This window comes from Urtica dioica, chromosome 2 (genome assembly GCF_054948205.1).
Source record: "Urtica dioica subsp. dioica isolate 48M chromosome 2, U.dioica_male_clone48M_v1_H2, whole genome shotgun sequence".
NCBI classification, from domain to species: Eukaryota; Viridiplantae; Streptophyta; class Magnoliopsida; order Rosales; family Urticaceae; genus Urtica; species Urtica dioica.
Window position 1 is genome coordinate 19111345 of NC_142757.1, and position 6492 is coordinate 19117836.

General features: G+C 38.2%; 1 long non-coding RNA gene across 2 annotated transcripts; it reads right to left on the reverse strand.

The window, feature by feature from the left end:
• Positions 1-337: 337 nt before the first annotated feature.
• Positions 338-5030, reverse strand: LOC149404154 (uncharacterized). 2 transcript variants are annotated; one of them, XR_016294466.1, is made up of 3 exons: positions 4719-5030; positions 3386-3607; positions 338-553 (listed from the first exon to the last, which is right to left on the reverse strand). It is a non-coding gene; the product is annotated as an uncharacterized LOC149404154 (long non-coding RNA). The 2 variants fall into 2 exon arrangements; XR_016294465.1 differs by lacking the exon at positions 338-553 and adding an exon at positions 1963-2425.
• Between the last annotated feature and the right edge of the window lie 1462 nt (positions 5031-6492).

Consider the following 6492-nt stretch of genomic DNA (forward strand, 5'->3'; position numbering starts at 1 on the left):
GAAATTTATAGACAAATATATACGATAAGTCTTCAAAAAATATTTCTTAGACCGTTTGCAAATTTATCGACATGTTTCTCAATAATTTTTTTTTAATATAAATCAATCTTCAAATAAATTTCATGATTTTTTTTGAAGATTTTTTGACATCCAGATATTTATTGATAAACATATTAATCCTCAAACAACTTTTTTTCTTCAGATTTCGAAAAACTTAAACAAACACTTCAAAATATATATATATATATATATATATATATATATATATATATTTTAACTATAAATACCCATTCATTTCGCATAAAACATATATTTAATAAAAAAAATTAATACGATAGTTGCACGACATTTACGACGTCCGTATCACGGAGGTATTCAGATACCCACGTCATGTTGAGGCGGATGGTCTTCCTACGGTTTCAAGGAAATCATGGTGGTTGGGGAACGAGGCCCGAAAGGCCACGATTTCTAAGATTCCTTTAAAAGGTCAGCCGGCTTGGTCATTGGTGGAGATCACTTTGGTCGCAAGAAGATCGAAGGGGATGGGAAAAACCTGAAAGGCCAAGATCTCAAATGAACTTTGGAAAAGTATATCTAAGAGGTGATGACCTCTAAATGGCTTTGTTAGGAATTCTTGCCCACAAGAAGATGCTTATGTAAATTCTTATTGAAATTATTAATAAAGTAAAGTTTTGTGATTTATAATTTATTCGAATTGAAAGCGTTATTTCTTATACATTAAGATTTATCAAACATTCATCAACACATATTCTCCGTATCAAACTAAGTCACATGCTCGACATCTGAGCTTGGATGGTGAACTAAAACTGGTCGATGATTGATTCATGCTTGGGTAGCTGAATCTGAAACCATATATGTGGAACACAAGTGAAGCTTGATCACTTAGTGGGAGCATTCGACACTTGTGGTAAGTGTACGACCCAGACAGGTCTTAGTTGTAGATGTGTCGTTTAAGGAACGTTACGACACACTAACCAAGGTCGCTTATGATGGTCACAATGAGAGTTGATCTAAATTCTGAAGTGATCATTGACACTGGATCATGATACTGCGCTCTTTGACTCATTCGCTAAAAGGCCACTATTATGCTAATCACAACTTATGCCTTGGGAGTTTCGGAACATGGTTCGAGTGGGAAGTGATTTATAGATATAGAATCCTGCCTTCCTGAAAGAAGGTAAATGTTCTCTCACTTAAGGGTTGATTCCAGAACTGATAGATTGCGCGCATTTCCGAAGTATGAACGTTCGGAAGAATCTTTCGCTGGGGAAGCAACAATGCTTAGGGCTTATAAGTGTCAAGAAAAGTATAACATAATAATTGAATTTTCTCGACACAGGTTGAACCTGGAGGATCTTGATCACGAACTGACTATATGTTGGAATTGATCTAGGGTTAAGAAACGATTTTACTAACCTAGACAAAGAGCAAGCACATGTTATTATTAAAACTATCTAAAAGCGATTACACGTTTACTAACCTTTATGAACCTTGATCGTTGAAAAGCTTGTGGAGGTTGAAACGCTCGTCTCCCCACACAGCTTGTCTTTCTTCATTCTTCGGAAACTCGAGTAACCACGAAAGTTTCTATCACATAAATCACTCGAGATAAGAAGGAATTAGTGTGTGTGGAACTTTTAAACACGATGACTCAAGAATAAGTCTAAGAGTCGAAGAACTAAAATAAACACTAGGTCAAATGTGGACCTAGGGGCCAAAACAAAACGAAAAGAGAGTTCTAGAAAGAGAGAGAGAGAGAGAGAGGGGCGGCCACAATGTCTAGAGAGAGAGGCTCTCAATCTCTAACTTATGTGGGATGAGAAAACAATTTATAGGAGAAAGATTACCTTCATAAAGGTTGTTTCCTCTTCTATAGAATATCACATATTCATGAGCAACTATTGTCCTTATTCCCTCTTAAGTCACACGGCCATGTAGTTTTCTAGAAGACCATGGATTTGTTTCCTCTTTTCTTTTGCTTCTCTCTTGCCTTGTGTATGCCGCCCATTATTTTTTCCTCATAGAGGAAATTTGTTTCCTCTTTTCTTTTGGAAAGTATCTTCATACATCAATGCACAAAATGATCTCCCTTTTCTCCTTGGGTTGGACGTGTCACGACCCGCGAGCGACAGCTCGCCCACGAGCCGCGACCGATCAACTCTCATATCATACATATTAAACAATAGATCATAATACTTTTATATATTAAAATAGTTTGCGAAAATCCGGGGAAATTTTTCGGTTTTATAGAGTCTTATAGTGACTCCTATACAAATACGTTCCGGAACGTTTTAACAAAAGACACTAACCCTCGGTTAAGAAACCCCATAGCTCATAGGTCAAGGCAATACGCGCTCGGTCTCGGTCTTCGATCTCGTTTCCCGCTTACAAGCTTTTCCCTTCTCTACATTACCAAGGGTCATAAAACTATGACTCGATTGACTCAGTAAGCGGGAGTCTAACCTATGAAAGGAAAACAACTAATGCAAAGCCATGTGACGTGCAAACAAACACAAAAGAATGCAGGATGCAAAAACCGCTAATTCTATAGCATGCATAATGTGTAATCACATCCTAGCTAACACTTGTCACTCCGCAAGGTTATACATCTCTCTGTCATAACCTCCGGAATGACAAGAGACCAACTTCAGACTTCGAGCAGCAGTTTTCCGCTGGCCTAAGAGTTTTCGTTTTGTCTGGGATCCACTAATGGTACCACTTCATTCGACGTCGGCGCCACCCACAGGCCCTCATAGCCCGTCAAGGTGCATTCTTCAAGCCTTCATAGCCTGGCAACAAAGTCGGGTACGACTCTTGGTCGACTCCCCGAGATATGAGTACTCAGTGCCATCCCCCAGGCCCTCATAGCCCGTCAGGGTTCAATTCTTTTTGGTACCATCGACACATCAATTCATTAGAGTTCGGGTACTCTGTAGCACTCAGAGTACACACCTATGCTACTTACAGGAGAGCGACTCGGGTTAAATCCCGAAAGAATTATTGTTTCCCTTTTATTGCTCGTTAAGTATTTTAGGTTGAAGACTCGGGACGTGACTCCCGGTACTTCTACCCTCGGTTCGAATCCGAGAGTCCGTTTCTGCTCTCCTGACACCTCTGATCTAACCTATCCCTATGGTTAGTAGAGGGATCTAGCTATAACAAATAACAACGTGGCTGGTTCATGTTAGCATTTGAACCTACGGGTAAAACCCGAACTAAGTTTTCCATAAATAGTGGCCGAAGCCTTAATCTTTGGTATTTGTGTCTTTTAAGGCTTAGCCTACTCTTGTTTACTAACAAATAAATGCACAAACAAACAAGATTATTCCCTTGGTAAGTAGTTGACTTATGTCTCCTCACTTACTTGGAATAGCTCGACAGAAAGTTCGACGACTTCCAGCGATGTCTTGATTTTCACGCTCTCCGTGACACTTGACACTTGACACTTGTAGAAACATCAAAAGAATTAACATGAGTTAATCAAGCTTTAATTTCGATAACTCTTTTTCTTTGAAAACTTCAAAATCCAGCATCGTCGCCTTTGACTCGTCCGGTTCCCGCTCGTCCGTCCAAATCTGTCATCAAACTGCGGAATCCGACATCGAGTTAATTCCTTAAACTCAAACTCTTATCAAATTCCAAAATTCCAAATCCGACATCTCGACTCAAAAACCCGAGCCCAACCAAGTCAACAACCAAACACGAATCCAACTAACTTGTCACAAAATATTTAGACTTGTCATAAAATTTCTAGACTCGTCATAAAAATTTAGACTTGTCACAAAATTTTCTAGACTTGTCATAAAATTTTTAGACTCGTCATAAGATTCAAATCTCAAAAACCCGAGCCCGAACGAACAATCAATCTCAAACATTACTCATCGATTTCAAAATTCAACTCTCGAGTCATCCAATCAAATCCATTTTCTCAAATCAAAACTAAATTTCTCGAGACAATCCAACGAGCCCGGAAACATACTCGATTCAAAATCCGGACCAATTCAAATCCATTTCCAAATTTAATTTCAAATCCAAATCACAACCTCAACAAATCAAAAATTTCAACTCGGGGCTCAAAATCACATCACGAAACACAACGGCCCAAAAAAACATCACACGGCCAAAACAAAATTCCATAACAAGAAATTCGTCCAAAAATTCCAACAAAAATTAAACCATGCCTCTCAAGCATTACCCAAACATTTATCAACCTCATAAACGTCTCATGATCAACAAAATACCTTAAGAAAAAACAAAATCCCACGGATCAGCCATAAATCCTCGTTCACTAGCAAAAATTCGGCCAAAAATTCAAACACACGTTCATAATTTCCAGCTTCAATACCCTGTTTTCAAAAATTCATAACTCACTCAATTCACAACGGATTAACACGTTCTTGGTCATTTTAGAAACCTCATAACGTCTATTATCCAGGAAAAATATTAAGAAATCCAAATTAAATCGGTACCGAATTGTCCACGTCAATTTACAGAGGCTGTTCACAGCGAGCTCAAAATTCTCAAATCATTAAATATCGACTCAATTACGCAAATCCGAGCTAGGAACATCATTAATCAAGTCCAACAACCAAAAACAACACATCAATTCCACTGATTTTGACTCGGATAAAAAACCCCCAATATTTGAGCTATGAACCCTAGTTTTCAATTCAAACCAAGGAGATGAAATTTCTCACCGAATCAGCGAAATACCATTCACCCACTGCTTCCTCGTCCTCTTCCCGGTGATGTCCCCTTGCTCCGACGTCCCGGTGGTGCACGGCGGCCTCGCTCTTCCTCTTGGTGGCGCGCGCGGTGGAGAGCTCGGCTTGGCTGGTGGCGCGCGGAGAAGAGAGAGAACGAGGGTGGAAGAAGGAAGTGGAGATGGCGAGAGAGATGATGATGATGGCCGAGAGAGCTAGCTTGGAGGAGATTAGATATATATATATTTTTTTTTTTCCTTTGTTACTCTTTGCAGGAAAACGCATGGAGAAGATGAAGTGTAGTAGTAGTGCACGTGAAGAAGAAAGAAAGAGAAGAGAGAGAAGGTGAGGTGGCCGAATGGGAATGGAGAAAAAGAAGGGGATAAGAATGCCACGTGGCATCTTCTTATTGAGCCACACGTCTCCTGAAACCACCCCTAAAAAATCTTTTTCTTTCACGCTCGTCCCTCACTTTGTTGCACTTCAGTCCTTTCCAAATAAATCCTCTCAAATTCGTCCTTAATTTATAAAAAAAATAATCATGAAAAATAACCGAGAATTTCTTATTAATTCTCGTTATCTTAAATATATTTAAGGGATTTCGGAATTTATTTTCACTCTTGAGATTTTAAGTCTCCGAGTACGGTCCGAATAAATTTATTCGGAAGTTAATATCGAGTTTACTCGAATATCCTTATTCCGAAATTTCATCGACCTTAAATATATTTATGATTATTATTTTTTTTTTCTCCAAGATATTTAAAATTTAAGGACGTATAATGTGCAACAAGAATTTGATTCAAAATAAAACTCGTTTATTTTATTCAAATTCACAAGTCGAGCGTTGCAAAAGTTTGTATATTACAGGACGGCCAACACCTTCTAGAAGGTGCTTCTAGATTTTTCTTCATTTGTTCATGACAACAGGAGAAAGGCCCATTAAGAATTTTCAAGTAAAATTCCATGAAATGAAATTAATCCTCAAGGCCCAAAAATCTTATTATGGCCGAGTGGAATTTGTCATCATATGACAATGTCAAAAAATTTATTGACATTCATTTCGTCCTATGTCCAAAATGACAAAAATACTCTTTCGTAGTTTTCGTAAAACTTGTCTCGTTCTTGTTTTAACTTAGCTTCTAGTTTAACTAATCCTACTCGATATGACTTGTGACAGTGACCTCATGGATCCAAATGAACAAAGCTTCAGCTAACATACTTGGACTCAAACGTTCACAAACCTTTTCCAAGTTTAGCTTAATGTCAACTAACTCCGGCCACTAAAGAGTTGACACTGAGAATCTCTCGGTGCAAATGAATTTATTGAATTCAACTTAATTGTGATGAGTGGATCCACTGAATATTATCTATGTTTACCCTTCATGAATATCATCAGCTAGTCGGGATTCACAAAATTAACATTTTACCCTTCTAGTTGTTATTTCCTCAACTCCTTTGTCGCTTGTGAATAAGTTAGAAACAATGTATTGACGAGGAGCTAACAAGTCACATTGTTTCATCCAAAAGAGTCATGACTCATTTGTTCACATTCCAAGGAACAAAGCATGACGTGATATACATTGCATTTCTGCAATCTTGTACATGAATTCCATATCTATGAGATCTTCACAAAGTTACTCATGACATCTTCACAACTTAGTACTTCACCAATAGGCCCTGTTCAGAATCACATAGTGAATCTGAACTCTGACTTTCTCAAATGAAAATACGTAAGCTATGAAATGGTATGTCTCATTTCAGGATTGAG